Source organism: Leptodactylus fuscus, chromosome 1 (genome assembly GCF_031893055.1).
Source record: "Leptodactylus fuscus isolate aLepFus1 chromosome 1, aLepFus1.hap2, whole genome shotgun sequence".
Lineage (NCBI taxonomy): Eukaryota > Metazoa > Chordata > Amphibia > Anura > Leptodactylidae > Leptodactylus > Leptodactylus fuscus.
This window is the reverse complement of record NC_134265.1, coordinates 95,847,684-95,862,248: the sequence shown is the minus strand read 5'-3', so window position 1 is coordinate 95,862,248 and position 14,565 is coordinate 95,847,684. Positions and strand designations below refer to the sequence as shown.

At 52.3% G+C, this 14,565-nt stretch overlaps 13 non-coding genes and 4 pseudogenes across 13 annotated transcripts; all 17 read left to right on the top strand.

Annotated features, from left to right (window-relative positions):
* Window positions 1-616: 616 nt before the first annotated feature.
* On the top strand, window positions 617-725 carry LOC142190478 (5S ribosomal RNA; annotated as a pseudogene).
* A 714-nt stretch (window positions 726-1,439) lies between these two features.
* Window positions 1,440-1,558, top strand: LOC142191296 (5S ribosomal RNA). The gene has a single exon (XR_012714900.1). It is a non-coding gene; the product is annotated as a 5S ribosomal RNA (ribosomal RNA).
* A 714-nt stretch (window positions 1,559-2,272) lies between these two features.
* LOC142190256 (5S ribosomal RNA) lies at window positions 2,273-2,391 on the top strand. The gene has a single exon (XR_012714180.1). It is a non-coding gene; the product is annotated as a 5S ribosomal RNA (ribosomal RNA).
* Window positions 2,392-3,106: 715 nt separating this feature from the next.
* Window positions 3,107-3,225, top strand: LOC142191295 (5S ribosomal RNA). Its single transcript, XR_012714899.1, has one exon. It is a non-coding gene; the product is annotated as a 5S ribosomal RNA (ribosomal RNA).
* Window positions 3,226-3,939: 714 nt separating this feature from the next.
* On the top strand, window positions 3,940-4,058 carry LOC142191114 (5S ribosomal RNA). The gene has a single exon (XR_012714726.1). It is a non-coding gene; the product is annotated as a 5S ribosomal RNA (ribosomal RNA).
* Window positions 4,059-4,772: 714 nt separating this feature from the next.
* LOC142190386 (5S ribosomal RNA) lies at window positions 4,773-4,881 on the top strand (annotated as a pseudogene).
* Window positions 4,882-5,596: 715 nt separating this feature from the next.
* Window positions 5,597-5,715, top strand: LOC142190154 (5S ribosomal RNA). Its single transcript, XR_012714084.1, has one exon. It is a non-coding gene; the product is annotated as a 5S ribosomal RNA (ribosomal RNA).
* Window positions 5,716-6,430: 715 nt separating this feature from the next.
* On the top strand, window positions 6,431-6,549 carry LOC142191293 (5S ribosomal RNA). The gene has a single exon (XR_012714897.1). It is a non-coding gene; the product is annotated as a 5S ribosomal RNA (ribosomal RNA).
* Window positions 6,550-7,263: 714 nt separating this feature from the next.
* LOC142191292 (5S ribosomal RNA) lies at window positions 7,264-7,382 on the top strand. The gene has a single exon (XR_012714896.1). It is a non-coding gene; the product is annotated as a 5S ribosomal RNA (ribosomal RNA).
* A 714-nt stretch (window positions 7,383-8,096) lies between these two features.
* On the top strand, window positions 8,097-8,215 carry LOC142191291 (5S ribosomal RNA). The gene has a single exon (XR_012714895.1). It is a non-coding gene; the product is annotated as a 5S ribosomal RNA (ribosomal RNA).
* A 714-nt stretch (window positions 8,216-8,929) lies between these two features.
* LOC142191290 (5S ribosomal RNA) lies at window positions 8,930-9,048 on the top strand. The gene has a single exon (XR_012714894.1). It is a non-coding gene; the product is annotated as a 5S ribosomal RNA (ribosomal RNA).
* A 714-nt stretch (window positions 9,049-9,762) lies between these two features.
* On the top strand, window positions 9,763-9,881 carry LOC142191289 (5S ribosomal RNA). Its single transcript, XR_012714893.1, has one exon. It is a non-coding gene; the product is annotated as a 5S ribosomal RNA (ribosomal RNA).
* Window positions 9,882-10,595: 714 nt separating this feature from the next.
* On the top strand, window positions 10,596-10,714 carry LOC142191288 (5S ribosomal RNA). The gene has a single exon (XR_012714892.1). It is a non-coding gene; the product is annotated as a 5S ribosomal RNA (ribosomal RNA).
* A 714-nt stretch (window positions 10,715-11,428) lies between these two features.
* Window positions 11,429-11,547, top strand: LOC142191102 (5S ribosomal RNA). Its single transcript, XR_012714715.1, has one exon. It is a non-coding gene; the product is annotated as a 5S ribosomal RNA (ribosomal RNA).
* A 714-nt stretch (window positions 11,548-12,261) lies between these two features.
* LOC142190385 (5S ribosomal RNA) lies at window positions 12,262-12,370 on the top strand (annotated as a pseudogene).
* Window positions 12,371-13,085: 715 nt separating this feature from the next.
* LOC142190153 (5S ribosomal RNA) lies at window positions 13,086-13,204 on the top strand. The gene has a single exon (XR_012714083.1). It is a non-coding gene; the product is annotated as a 5S ribosomal RNA (ribosomal RNA).
* A 715-nt stretch (window positions 13,205-13,919) lies between these two features.
* Window positions 13,920-14,028, top strand: LOC142190384 (5S ribosomal RNA; annotated as a pseudogene).
* The last annotated feature ends 537 nt before the right edge of the window (window positions 14,029-14,565 follow it).

The following is a 14,565-nucleotide window of genomic DNA, read 5'->3' as shown; positions in this document are numbered from 1 at the left end:
CTCTCTTGCACTCTTTAGGCCTTGCAAAATCCTAATATTCTCAGTCTTACCGCTATCACTCTTAGCAGCCGCAGCGGGCGTGGTGGCCACCAGCGTTGTGGCTTTTTACTTTTAATAATAGCAGGCTTCATTTCCATAGTATCTGGGCCTCCCGCCGGGCTGGAAGCCATAGCTAGTAACCTGCAGACCAATTTACAGGGCAACACAGGCTGAACATCTTTGCAGACAACGCGCCCTAAGAAAAGAGAAGCTGACTGAAAAGCAGCTTCGCTTCCAGGCACGGGCAACCATCTCAACTTCTTCCTTAGCCAACTCCTGGACAATGGGCTCTGGTCCAGCTTGCTCTTTCTTTCACCCCCGGGATGGTTTCTTAGCCCTGCGCAGACCTTGCGCCCAGCCCTTTTGAAAGAGGGCGGCTGTGACCTGTGACTGGTTGCTGAACAACACCTGTGGGTATAAGGGCCGCCCCCCAGCTCTTGCACTGCTCCTGTTGGAGTATGAAGTTCCCTTAAGAGAAGGCAAAAAGTGAAGAAAAAGGTCTAGCGTGAAGTAGTGCAAAGAGCTGCCAGCAGCCAGGCTGCAAAGTAGAAGAGGAGTAAGTGAGAAGCCTGTCTCTGCCTACGGCCACACCACCCTGAACACGTCTGATCTCGGAAGCTAAGCAGGGTCGGGCCTGGTTAGTACTTGGATGGGAGACCGCCTGGGAATACCAGGTGCTGTAGGCTTTTGCTTTTCCTCACTTCCACCAGCAGGGGTCACTCTCCTCTATGCCATTTTTACATTCACTTTTTACACTGCACACTTGCTTCTTTTACATTCGCTTTCTCTCTTGCACTCTTTAGGCCTTGCAAAATCCTAGTATTCTCAGTCTTACCGCTATCACTCTTAGCAGCCGCAGCGGGCGTGGTGGCCACCAGCGTTGTGGCTTTTTACTTTTAATAATAGCAGGCTTCATTTCCATAGTATCTGGGCCTCCCGCCGGGCTGGAAGCCATAGCTAGTAACCTGCAGACCAATTTACAGGGCAACACAGGCTGAACATCTTTGCAGACAACGCGCCCTAATAAAAGAGAAGCTGACTGAAAAGCAGCTTCGCTTCCAGGCACGGGCAACCATCTCAACTTCTTCCTTAGCCGACTCCTGGACAATGGGCTCTGGTCCAGCTTGCTCTTTCTTTCACCCCCGGGATGGTTTCTTAGCCCTGCGCAGACCTTGCGCCCAGCCTTTTTGAAAGAGGGCGGCTGCGGCCTGTGACTGGTTGCTGAACAACACCTGTGGGTATAAGGGCCGCCCCCAGCTCTTGCACTGCTCCTGTTGGAGTATGAAGTTCCCTTAAGAGAAGGCAAAAAGTGAAGAAAAAGGTCTAGCGTGAAGTAGTGCAAAGGGCTGCCAGCAGCCAGGCTGCAAAGTAGAAGAGGAGTAAGTGAGAAGCCTGTCTCTGCCTACGGCCACACCACCCTGAACACGCCCGATCTCGTCTGATCTCGGAAGCTAAGCAGGGTCGGGCCTGGTTAGTACTTGGATGGGAGACCGCCTGGGAATACCAGGTGCTGTAGGCTTTTGCTTTTCCTCACTTCCACCAGCAGGGGTCACTCTCCTCTATGCCATTTTCACATTCACTTTTTACACTGCACACTTGCTTCTTTTACATTCGCTTTCTCTCTTGCACTCTTTAGGCCTTGCAAAATCCTAGTATTCTCAGTCTTACCGCTATCACTCTTAGCAGCCGCAGCGGGCGTGGTGGCCACCAGCGTTGTGGCTTTTTACTTTTAATAATAGCAGGCTTCATTTCCATAGTATCTGGGCCTCCCGCCGGGCTGGAAGCCATAGCTAGTAACCTGCAGACCAATTTACAGGGCAACACAGGCTGAACATCTTTGCAGACAACGCGCCCTAAGAAAAGTGAAGCTGACTGAAAAGCAGCTTCGCTTCCAGGCACGGGCAACCATCTCAACTTCTTCCTTAGCCGACTACTGGACAATGGGCTCTGGTCCAGCTTGCTCTTTCTTTCACCCCCGGGATGGTTTCTTAGCCCTGCGCAGACCTTGCGCCCAGCCCTTTTGAAAGAGGGCGGCTGCGGCCTGTGACTGGTTGCTGAACAACACCTGTGGGTATAAGGGCCGCCCCCAGCTCTTGCACTGCTCCTGTTGGAGTATGAAGTTCCCTTAAGAGAAGGCAAAAAGTGAAGAAAAAGGTCTAGCGTGAAGTAGTGCAAAGAGCTGCCAGCAGCCAGGCTGCAAAGTAGAAGAGGAGTAAGTGAGAAGCCTGTCTCTGCCTACAGCCACACCACCCTGAACACGCCCTTTCTCGTCTGATCTCGGAAGCTAAGCAGGGTCGGGCCTGGTTAGTACTTGGATGGGAGACCGCCTGGGAATACCAGGTGCTGTAGGCTTTTGCTTTTCCTCACTTCCACCAGCAGGGGTCACTCTCCTCTATGCCATTTTTACATTCACTTTTTACACTGCACACTTGCTTCTTTTACATTCGCTTTCTCTCTTGCACTCTTTAGGCCTTGCAAAATCCTAGTATTCTCAGTCTTACCGCTATCACTCTTAGCAGCCGCAGCGGGCGTGGTGGCCACCAGCGTTGTGGCTTTTTACTTTTAATAATAGCAGGCTTCATTTCCATAGTATCTGGGCCTCCCGCCGGGCTGGAAGCCATAGCTAGTAACCTGCAGACCAATTTACAGGGCAACACAGGCTGAACATCTTTGCAGACAACGCGCCCTAAGAAAAGAGAAGCTGACTGAAAAGCAGCTTCGCTTCCAGGCACGGGCAACCATCTCAACTTCTTCCTTAGCCGACTACTGGACAATGGGCTCTGGTCCAGCTTGCTCTTTCTTTCACCCCCGGGATGGTTTCTTAGCTCTGCGCAGACCTTGCGCCCAGCCCTTTTGAAAGAGGGCGGCTGCGGCCTGTGACTGGTTGCTGAACAACACCTGTGGGTATAAGGGCCGCCCCCCAGCTCTTGCACTGCTCCTGTTGGAGTATGAAGTTCCCTTAAGAGAAGGCAAAAAGTGAAGAAGAAGGTCTAGCGTGAAGTAGTGCAAAGGGCTGCCAGCAGCCAGGCTGCAAAGTAGAAGAGGAGTAAGTGAGAAGCCTGTCTCTGCCTACGGCCACACCACCCTGAACACGCCCGATCTCGTCTGATCTCGGAAGCTAAGCAGGGTCGGGCCTGGTTAGTACTTGGATGGGAGACCGCCTGGGAATACCAGGTGCTGTAGGCTTTTGCTTTTCCTCACTCCCACCAGCAGGGGTCACTCTCCTCTATGCCATTTTTACATTCACTTTTTACACTGCACACTTGCTTCTTTTACATTCGCTTTCTCTCTTGCACTCTTTAGGCCTTGCAAAATCCTAGTATTCTCAGTCTTACCGCTATCACTCTTAGCAGCCGCAGCGGGCGTGGTGGCCACCAGCGTTGTGGCTTTTTTCTTTGAATAATAGCAGGCTTCATTTCCATAGTATCTGGGCCTCCCGCCGGGCTGGAAGCCATAGCTCGTAACCTGCAGACCAATTTACAGGGCAACACAGGCTGAACATCTTTGCAGACAACGCGCCCTAAGAAAAGAGAAGCTGACTGAAAAGCAGCTTCGCTTCCAGGCACGGGCAACCATCTCAACTTCTTCCTTAGCCGACTACTGGACAATGGGCTCTGGTCCAGCTTGCTCTTTCTTTCACCCCCGGGATGGTTTCTTAGCCCTGCGCAGACCTTGCGCCCAGCCCTTTTGAAAGAGGGCGGCTGCGGCCTGTGACTGGTTGCTGAACAACACCTGTGGGTATAAGGGCCGCCCCCAGCTCTTGCACTGCTCCTGTTGGAGTATGAAGTTCCCTTAAGAGAAGGCAAAAAGTGAAGAAAAAGGTCTAGCGTGAAGTAGTGCAAAGGGCTGCCAGCAGCCAGGCTGCAAAGTAGAAGAGGAGTAAGTGAGAAGCCTGTCTCTGCCTACGGCCACACCACCCTGAACACGCCCGATCTCGTCTGATCTCGGAAGCTAAGCAGGGTCGGGCCTGGTTAGTACTTGGATGGGAGACCGCCTGGGAATACCAGGTGCCGTAGGCTTTTGCTTTTCCTCACTTCCACCAGCAGGGGTCACTCTCCTCTATGCCATTTTTACATTCACTTTTTACACTGCACACTTGCTTCTTTTACATTCGCTTTCTCTCTTGCACTCTTTAGGCCTTGCAAAATCCTAGTATTCTCAGTCTTACCGCTATCACTCTTAGCAGCCGCAGCGGGCGTGGTGGCCACCAGCGTTGTGGCTTTTTACTTTTAATAATAGCAGGCTTCATTTCCATAGTATCTGGGCCTCCCGCCGGGCTGGAAGCCATAGCTAGTAACCTGCAGACCAATTTACAGGGCAACACAGGCTGAACATCTTTGCAGACAACGTGCCCTAAGAAAAGAGAAGCTGACTGAAAAGCAGCTTCGCTTCCAGGCACGGGCAACCATCTCAACTTCTTCCTTAGCCGACTCCTGGACAATGGGCTCTGGTCCAGCTTGCTCTTTCTTTCACCCCCGGGATGGTTTCTTAGCCCTGCGCAGACCTTGCGCCCAGCCCTTTTGAAAGAGGGCGGCTGCGGCCTGTGACTGGTTGCTGAACAACACCTGTGGGTATAAGGGCCGCCCCCAGCTCTTGCACTGCTCCTGTTGGAGTATGAAGTTCCCTTAAGAGAAGGCAAAAAGTGAAGAAAAAGGTCTAGCGTGAAGTAGTGCAAAGAGCTACCAGCAGCCAGGCTGCAAAGTAGAAGAGGAGTAAGAGAGAAGTTTGTCTCCGCCTACGGCCACACCACCCTGAACACGCCTGATCTCGGAAGCTAAGCAGGGTCGGGCCTGGTTAGTACTTGGATGGGAGACCGCCTGGGAATACCAGGTGCTGTAGGCTTTTGCTTTTCCTCACTTCCACCAGCAGGGGTCACTCTCCTCTATGCCATTTTTACATTCACTTTTTACACTGCACACTTGCTTCTTTTACATTCGCTTTCTCTCTTGCACTCTTTAGGCCTTGCAAAATCCTAGTATTCTCAGTCTTACCGCTATCACTCTTAGCAGCCGCAGCGGGCGTGGTGGCCACCAGCGTTGTGGCTTTTTACTTTTAATAATAGCAGGCTTCATTTCCATAGTATCTGGGCCTCCCGCTGGGCTGGAAGCCATAGCTAGTAACCTGCAGACCAATTTACAGGGCAACACAGGCTGAACATCTTTGCAGACAACGTGCCCTAAGAAAAGAGAAGCTGACTGAAAAGCAGCTTCGCTTCCAGGCACGGGCAACCATCTCAACTTCTTCCTTAGCCGACTCCTGGACAATGGGCTCTGGTCCAGCTTGCTCTTTCTTTCACCCCCGGGATGGTTTCTTAGCCCTGCGCAGACCTTGCGCCCAGCCCTTTTGAAAGAGGGCGGCTGCGGCCTGTGACTGGTTGCTGAACAACACCTGTGGGTATAAGGGCCGCCCCCCAGCTCTTGCACTGCTCCTGTTGGAGTATGAAGTTCCCTTAAGAGAAGGCAAAAAGTGAAGAAAAAGGTCTAGCGTGAAGTAGTGCAAAGGGCTGCCAGCAGCCAGGCTGCAAAGTAGAAGAGGAGTAAGTGAGAAGCCTGTCTCTGCCTACGGCCACACCACCCTGAACACGCCCCATCTCGTCTGATCTCGGAAGCTAAGCAGGGTCGGGCCTGGTTAGTACTTGGATGGGAGACCGCCTGGGAATACCAGGTGCTGTAGGCTTTTGCTTTTCCTCACTTCCACCAGCAGGGGTCACTCTCCTCTATGCCATTTTTACATTCACTTTTTACACTGCACACTTGCTTCTTTTACATTCGCTTTCTCTCTTGCACTCTTTAGGCCTTGCAAAATCCTAGTATTCTCAGTCTTACCGCTATCACTCTTAGCAGCCGCAGCGGGCGTGGTGGCCACCAGCGTTGTGGCTTTTTACTTTTAATAATAGCAGGCTTCATTTCCATAGTATCTGGGCCTCCCGCCGGGCTGGAAGCCATAGCTAGTAACCTGCAGACCAATTTACAGGGCAACACAGGCTGAACATCTTTGCAGACAACGCGCCCTAAGAAAAGAGAAGCTGACTGAAAAGCAGCTTCGCTTCCAGGCACGGGCAACCATCTCAACTTCTTCCTTAGCCGACTACTGGACAATGGGCTCTGGTCCAGCTTGCTCTTTCTTTCACCCCCGGGATGGTTTCTTAGCCCTGCGCAGACCTTGCGCCCAGCCCTTTTGAAAGAGGGCGGCTGCGGCCTGTGACTGGTTGCTGAACAACACCTGTGGGTATAAGGGCCGCCCCCCAGCTCTTGCACTGCTCCTGTTGGAGTATGAAGTTCCCTTAAGAGAAGGCAAAAAGTGAAGAAGAAGGTCTAGCGTGAAGTAGTGCAAAGAGCTGCCAGCAGCCAGGCTGCAAAGTAGAAGAGGAGTAAGTGAGAAGCCTGTCTCTGCCTACGGCCACACCACCCTGAACACGCCCGATCTCGTCTGATCTCGGAAGCTAAGCAGGGTCGGGCCTGGTTAGTACTTGGATGGGAGACCGCCTGGGAATACCAGGTGCTGTAGGCTTTTGCTTTTCCTCACTTCCACCAGCAGGGGTCACTCTCCTCTATGCCATTTTTACATTCACTTTTTACACTGCACACTTGCTTCTTTTACATTCGCTTTCTCTCTTGCACTCTTTAGGCCTTGCAAAATCCTAGTATTCTCAGTCTTACCGCTATCACTCTTAGCAGCCGCAGCGGGCGTGGTGGCCACCAGCGTTGTGGCTTTTTACTTTTAATAATAGCAGGCTTCATTTCCATAGTATCTGGGCCTCCCGCCGGGCTGGAAGCCATAGCTAGTAACCTGCAGACCAATTTACAGGGCAACACAGGCTGAACATCTTTGCAGACAACGCGCCCTAAGAAAAGAGAAGCTGACTGAAAAGCAGCTTCGCTTCCAGGCACGGGCAACCATCTCAACTTCTTCCTTAGCCGACTCCTGGACAATGGGCTCTGGTCCAGCTTGCTCTTTCTTTCACCCCCGGGATGGTTTCTTAGCCCTGCGCAGACCTTGCGCCCAGCCCTTTTGAAAGAGGGCGGCTGCGGCCTGTGACTGGTTGCTGAACAACACCTGTGGGTATAAGGGCCGCCCCCAGCTCTTGCACTGCTCCTGTTGGAGTATGAAGTTCCCTTAAGAGAAGGCAAAAAGTGAAGAAAAAGGTCTAGCGTGAAGTAGTGCAAAGGGCTGCCAGCAGCCAGGCTGCAAAGTAGAAGAGGAGTAAGTGAGAAGCCTGTCTCTGCCTACGGCCACACCACCCTGAACACGCCCGATCTCGTCTGATCTCGGAAGCTAAGCAGGGTCGGGCCTGGTTAGTACTTGGATGGGAGACCGCCTGGGAATACCAGGTGCTGTAGGCTTTTGCTTTTCCTCACTTCCACCAGCAGGGGTCACTCTCCTCTATGCCATTTTTACATTCACTTTTTACACTGCACACTTGCTTCTTTTACATTCGCTTTCTCTCTTGCACTCTTTAGGCCTTGCAAAATCCTAGTATTCTCAGTCTTACCGCTATCACTCTTAGCAGCCGCAGCGGGCGTGGTGGCCACCAGCGTTGTGGCTTTTTTCTTTGAATAATAGCAGGCTTCATTTCCATAGTATCTGGGCCTCCCGCCGGGCTGGAAGCCATAGCTCGTAACCTGCAGACCAATTTACAGGGCAACACAGGCTGAACATCTTTGCAGACAACGCGCCCTAAGAAAAGAGAAGCTGACTGAAAAGCAGCTTCGCTTCCAGGCACGGGCAACCATCTCAACTTCTTCCTTAGCCGACTACTGGACAATGGGCTCTGGTCCAGCTTGCTCTTTCTTTCACCCCCGGGATGGTTTCTTAGCCCTGCGCAGACCTTGCGCCCAGCCCTTTTGAAAGAGGGCGGCTGCGGCCTGTGACTGGTTGCTGAACAACACCTGTGGGTATAAGGGCCGCCCCCAGCTCTTGCACTGCTCCTGTTGGAGTATGAAGTTCCCTTAAGAGAAGGCAAAAAGTGAAGAAAAAGGTCTAGCGTGAAGTAGTGCAAAGGGCTGCCAGCAGCCAGGCTGCAAAGTAGAAGAGGAGTAAGTGAGAAGCCTGTCTCTGCCTACGGCCACACCACCCTGAACACGCCCGATCTCGTCTGATCTCGGAAGCTAAGCAGGGTCGGGCCTGGTTAGTACTTGGATGGGAGACCGCCTGGGAATACCAGGTGCTGTAGGCTTTTGCTTTTCCTCACTTCCACCAGCAGGGGTCACTCTCCTCTATGCCATTTTTACATTCACTTTTTACACTGCACACTTGCTTCTTTTACATTCGCTTTCTCTCTTGCACTCTTTAGGCCTTGCAAAATCCTAGTATTCTCAGTTTTACCGCTATCACTCTTAGCAGCCGCAGCGGGCGTGGTGGCCACCAGCGTTGTGGCTTTTTACTTTTAATAATAGCAGGCTTCATTTCCATAGTATCTGGGCCTCCCGCCGGGCTGGAAGCCATAGCTAGTAACCTGCAGACCAATTTACAGGGCAACACAGGCTGAACATCTTTGCAGACAACGCGCCCTAAGAAAAGAGAAGCTGACTGAAAAGCAGCTTCGCTTCCAGGCACGGGCAACCATCTCAACTTCTTCCTTAGCCGACTCCTGGACAATGGGCTCTGGTCCAGCTTGCTCTTTCTTTCACCCCCGGGATGGTTTCTTAGCCCTGCGCAGACCTTGCGCCCAGCCCTTTTGAAAGAGGGCGGCTGCGGCCTGTGACTGGTTGCTGAACAACACCTGTGGGTATAAGGGCCGCCCCCAGCTCTTGCACTGCTCCTGTTGGAGTATGAAGTTCCCTTAAGAGAAGGCAAAAAGTGAAGAAAAAGGTCTAGCGTGAAGTAGTGCAAAGAGCTGCCAGCAGCCAGGCTGCAAAGTAGAAGAGGAGTAAGTGAGAAGCCTGTCTCTGCCTACGGCCACACCACCCTGAACACGCCCGATCTCGTCTGATCTCGGAAGCTAAGCAGGGTCGGGCCTGGTTAGTACTTGGATGGGAGACCGCCTGGGAATACCAGGTGCTGTAGGCTTTTGCTTTTCCTCACTTCCACCAGCAGGGGTCACTCTCCTCTATGCCATTTTTACATTCACTTTTTACACTGCACACTTGCTTCTTTTACATTCGCTTTCTCTCTTGCACTCTTTAGGCCTTGCAAAATCATAGTATTCTCAGTCTTACCGCTATCACTCTTAGCAGCCGCAGCGGGCGTGGTGGCCACCAGCGTTGTGGCTTTTTTCTTTTAATAATAGCAGGCTTCATTTCCATAGTATCTGGGCCTCCCGCCGGGCTGGAAGCCATAGCTAGTAACCTGCAGACCAATTTACAGGGCAACACAGGCTGAACATCTTTGCAGACAACGCGCCCTAAGAAAAGAGAAGCTGACTGAAAAGCAGCTTCGCTTCCAGGCACGGGCAACCATCTCAACTTCTTCCTTAGCCGACTACTGGACAATGGGCTCTGGTCCAGCTTGCTCTTTCTTTCACCCCCGGGATGGTTTCTTAGCCCTGCGCAGACCTTGCGCCCAGCCCTTTTGAAAGAGGGCGGCTGCGGCCTGTGACTGGTTGCTGAACAACACCTGTGGGTATAAGGGCCGCCCCCAGCTCTTGCACTGCTCCTGTTGGAGTATGAAGTTCCCTTAAGAGAAGGCAAAAAGTGAAGAAAAAGGTCTAGCGTGAAGTAGTGCAAAGAGCTGCCAGCAGCCAGGCTGCAAAGTAGAAGAGGAGTAAGTGAGAATTTTGTCTCCGCCTACGGCCACACCACCCTGAACACGCCCGATCTCGTCTGATCTCGGAAGCTAAGCAGGGTCGGGCCTGGTTAGTACTTGGATGGGAGACCGCCTGGGAATACCAGGTGCTGTAGGCTTTTGCTTTTCCTCACTTCCACCAGCAGGGGTCACTCTCCTCTATGCCATTTTTACATTCACTTTTTACACTGCACACTTGCTTCTTTTACATTCGCTTTCTCTCTTGCACTCTTTAGGCCTTGCAAAATCCTAGTATTCTCAGTCTTACCGCTATCACTCTTAGCAGCCGCAGCGGGCGTGGTGGCCACCAGCGTTGTGGCTTTTTACTTTTAATAATAGCAGGCTTCATTTCCATAGTATCTGGGCCTCCCGCCGGGCTGGAAGCCATAGCTAGTAACCTGCAGACCAATTTACAGGGCAACACAGGCTGAACATCTTTGCAGACAACGTGCCCTAAGAAAAGAGAAGCTGACTGAAAAGCAGCTTCGCTTCCAGGCACGGGCAACCATCTCAACTTCTTCCTTAGCCGACTCCTGGACAATGGGCTCTGGTCCAGCTTGCTCTTTCTTTCACCCCCGGGATGGTTTCTTAGCCCTGCGCAGACCTTGCGCCCAGCCCTTTTGAAAGAGGGCGGCTGCGGCCTGTGACTGGTTGCTGAACAACACCTGTGGGTATAAGGGCCGCCCCCAGCTCTTGCACTGCTCCTGTTGGAGTATGAAGTTCCCTTAAGAGAAGGCAAAAAGTGAAGAAAAAGGTCTAGCGTGAAGTAGTGCAAAGGGCTGCCAGCAGCCAGGCTGCAAAGTAGAAGAGGAGTAAGTGAGAAGCCTGTCTCTGCCTACGGCCACACCACCCTGAACACGCCCGATCTCGTCTGATCTCGGAAGCTAAGCAGGGTCGGGCCTGGTTAGTACTTGGATGGGAGACCGCCTGGGAATACCAGGTGCTGTAGGCTTTTGCTTTTCCTCACTTCCACCAGCAGGGGTCACTCTCCTCTATGCCATTTTCACATTCACTTTTTACACTGCACACTTGCTTCTTTTACATTCGCTTTCTCTCTTGCACTCTTTAGGCCTTGCAAAATCCTAGTATTCTCAGTCTTACCGCTATCACTCTTAGCAGCCGCAGCGGGCGTGGTGGCCACCAGCGTTGTGGCTTTTTACTTTTAATAATAGCAGGCTTCATTTCCATAGTATCTGGGCCTCCCGCCGGGCTGGAAGCCATAGCTAGTAACCTGCAGACCAATTTACAGGGCAACACAGTCTGAACATCTTTGCAGACAACGCGCCCTAAGAAAAGAGAAGCTGACTGAAAAGCAGCTTCGCTTCCAGGCACGGGCAACCATCTCAACTTCTTCCTTAGCCGACTCCTGGACAATGGGCTCTGGTCCAGCTTGCTCTTTCTTTCACCCCCGGGATGGTTTCTTAGCCCTGCGCAGACCTTGCGCCCAGCCCTTTTGAAAGAGGGCGGCTGCGGCCTGTGACTGGTTGCTGAACAACACCTGTGGGTATAAGGGCCGCCCCCAGCTCTTGCACTGCTCCTGTTGGAGTATGAAGTTCCCTTAAGAGAAGGCAAAAAGTGAAGAAAAAGGTCTAGCGTGAAGTAGTGCAAAGGGCTGCCAGCAGCCAGGCTGCAAAGTAGAAGAGGAGTAAGTGAGAAGCCTGTCTCTGCCTACGGCCACACCACCCTGAACACGCCCGATCTCGTCTGATCTCGGAAGCTAAGCAGGGTCGGGCCTGGTTAGTACTTGGATGGGAGACCGCCTGGGAATACCAGGTGCCGTAGGCTTTTGCTTTTCCTCACTTCCACCAGCAGGGGTCACTCTCCTCTATGCCATTTTTACATTCACTTTTTACACTGCACACTTGCTTCTTTTACATTCGCTTTCTCTCTTGCACTCTTTAGGCCTTGCAAAATCCTAGTATTCTCAGTCTTACCGCTATCACTCTTAGCAGCCGCAGCGGGCGTGGTGGCCACCAGCGTTGTGGCTTTTTACTTTTAATAATAGCAGGCTTCATTTCCATAGTATCTGGGCCTCCCGCCGGGCTGGAAGCCATAGCTAGTAACCTGCAGACCAATTTACAGGGCAACACAGGCTGAACATCTTTGCAGACAACGTGCCCTAAGAAAAGAGAAGCTGACTGAAAAGCAGCTTCGCTTCCAGGCACGGGCAACCATCTCAACTTCTTCCTTAGCCGACTCCTGGACAATGGGCTCTGGTCCAGCTTGCTCTTTCTTTCACCCCCGGGATGGTTTCTTAGCCCTGCGCAGACCTTGCGCCCAGCCCTTTTGAAAGAGGGCGGCTGCGGCCTGTGACTGGTTGCTGAACAACACCTGTGGGTATAAGGGCCGCCCCCAGCTCTTGCACTGCTCCTGTTGGAGTATGAAGTTCCCTTAAGAGAAGGCAAAAAGTGAAGAAAAAGGTCTAGCGTGAAGTAGTGCAAAGAGCTACCAGCAGCCAGGCTGCAAAGTAGAAGAGGAGTAAGAGAGAAGTTTGTCTCCGCCTACGGCCACACCACCCTGAACACGCCTGATCTCGGAAGCTAAGCAGGGTCGGGCCTGGTTAGTACTTGGATGGGAGACCGCCTGGGAATACCAGGTGCTGTAGGCTTTTGCTTTTCCTCACTTCCACCAGCAGGGGTCACTCTCCTCTATGCCATTTTTACATTCACTTTTTACACTGCACACTTGCTTCTTTTACATTCGCTTTCTCTCTTGCACTCTTTAGGCCTTGCAAAATCCTAGTATTCTCAGTCTTACCGCTATCACTCTTAGCAGCCGCAGCGGGCGTGGTGGCCACCAGTGTTGTGGCTTTTTACTTTTAATAATAGCAGGCTTCATTTCCATAGTATCTGGGCCTCCCGCCGGGCTGGAAGCCATAGCTAGTAACCTGCAGACCAATTTACAGGGCAACACAGGCTGAACATCTTTGCAGACAACGTGCCCTAAGAAAAGAGAAGCTGACTGAAAAGCAGCTTCGCTTCCAGGCACGGGCAACCATCTCAACTTCTTCCTTAGCCGACTCCTGGACAATGGGCTCTGGTCCAGCTTGCTCTTTCTTTCACCCCCGGGATGGTTTCTTAGCCCTGCGCAGACCTTGCGCCCAGCCCTTTTGAAAGAGGGCGGCTGCGGCCTGTGACTGGTTGCTGAACAACACCTGTGGGTATAAGGGCCGCCCCCCAGCTCTTGCACTGCTCCTGTTGGAGTATGAAGTTCCCTTAAGAGAAGGCAAAAAGTGAAGAAAAAGGTCTAGCGTGAAGTAGTGCAAAGGGCTGCCAGCAGCCAGGCTGCAAAGTAGAAGAGGAGTAAGTGAGAAGCCTGTCTCTGCCTACGGCCACACCACCCTGAACACGCCCCATCTCGTCTGATCTCGGAAGCTAAGCAGGGTCGGGCCTGGTTAGTACTTGGATGGGAGACCGCCTGGGAATACCAGGTGCTGTAGGCTTTTGCTTTTCCTCACTTCCACCAGCAGGGGTCACTCTCCTCTATGCCATTTTTACATTCACTTTTTACACTGCACACTTGCTTCTTTTACATTCGCTTTCTCTCTTGCACTCTTTAGGCCTTGCAAAATCCTAGTATTCTCAGTCTTACCGCTATCACTCTTAGCAGCCGCAGCGGGCGTGGTGGCCACCAGCGTTGTGGCTTTTTACTTTTAATAATAGCAGGCTTCATTTCCATAGTATCTGGGCCTCCCGCCGGGCTGGAAGCCATAGCTAGTAACCTGCAGACCAATTTACAGGGCAACACAGGCTGAACATCTTTGCAGACAACGCGCCCTAAGAAAAGAGAAGCTGACTGAAAAGCAGCTTCGCTTCCAGGCACGGGCAACCATCTCAACTTCTTCCTTAGCCGACTACTGGACAATGGGCTCTGGTCCAGCTTGCTCTTTCTTTCACCCCCGGGATGGTTTCTTAGCCCTGCGCAGACCTTGCGCCCAGCCCTTTTGAAAGAGGGCGGCTGCGGCCTGTGACTGGTTGCTGAACAACACCTGTGGGTATAAGGGCCGCCCCCCAGCTCTTGCACTGCTCCTGTTGGAGTATGAAGTTCCCTTAAGAGAAGGCAAAAAGTGAAGAAGAAGGTCTAGCGTGAAGTAGTGCAAAGAGCTGCCAGCAGCCAGGCTGCAAAGTAGAAGAGGAGTAAGTGAGAAGCCTGTCTCTGCCTACGGCCACACCACCCTGAACACGCCTGATCTCGGAAGCTAAGCAGGGTCGGGCCTGGTTAGTACTTGGATGGGAGACCGCCTGGGAATACCAGGTGCTGTAGGCTTTTGCTTTTCCTCACTTCCACCAGCAGGGGTCACTCTCCTCTATGCCATTTTTACATTCACTTTTTACACTGCACACTTGCTTCTTTTACATTCGCTTTCTCTCTTGCACTCTTTAGGCCTTGCAAAATCCTAGTATTCTCAGTCTTACCGCTATCACTCTTAGCAGCCGCAGCGGGCGTGGTGGCCACCAGCGTTGTGGCTTTTTACTTTTAATAATAGCAGGCTTCATTTCCATAGTATCTGGGCCTCCCGCCGGGCTGGAAGCCATAGCTAGTAACCTGCAGACCAATTTACAGGGCAACACAGGCTGAACATCTTTGCAGAAAACGCGCCCTAAGAAAAGAGAAGCTGACTGAAAAGCAGCTTCGCTTCCAGGCACGGGCAACCATCTCAACTTCTTCCTTAGCCGACTCCTGGACAATGGGCTCTGGTCCAGCTTGCTCTTTCTTTCACCCCCGGGATGGTTTCTTAGCCCTGCGCAGACCTTGCGCCCAGCCCTTTTGAAAGAGGGCGGCTGCGGCCTGTGACTGGTTGCT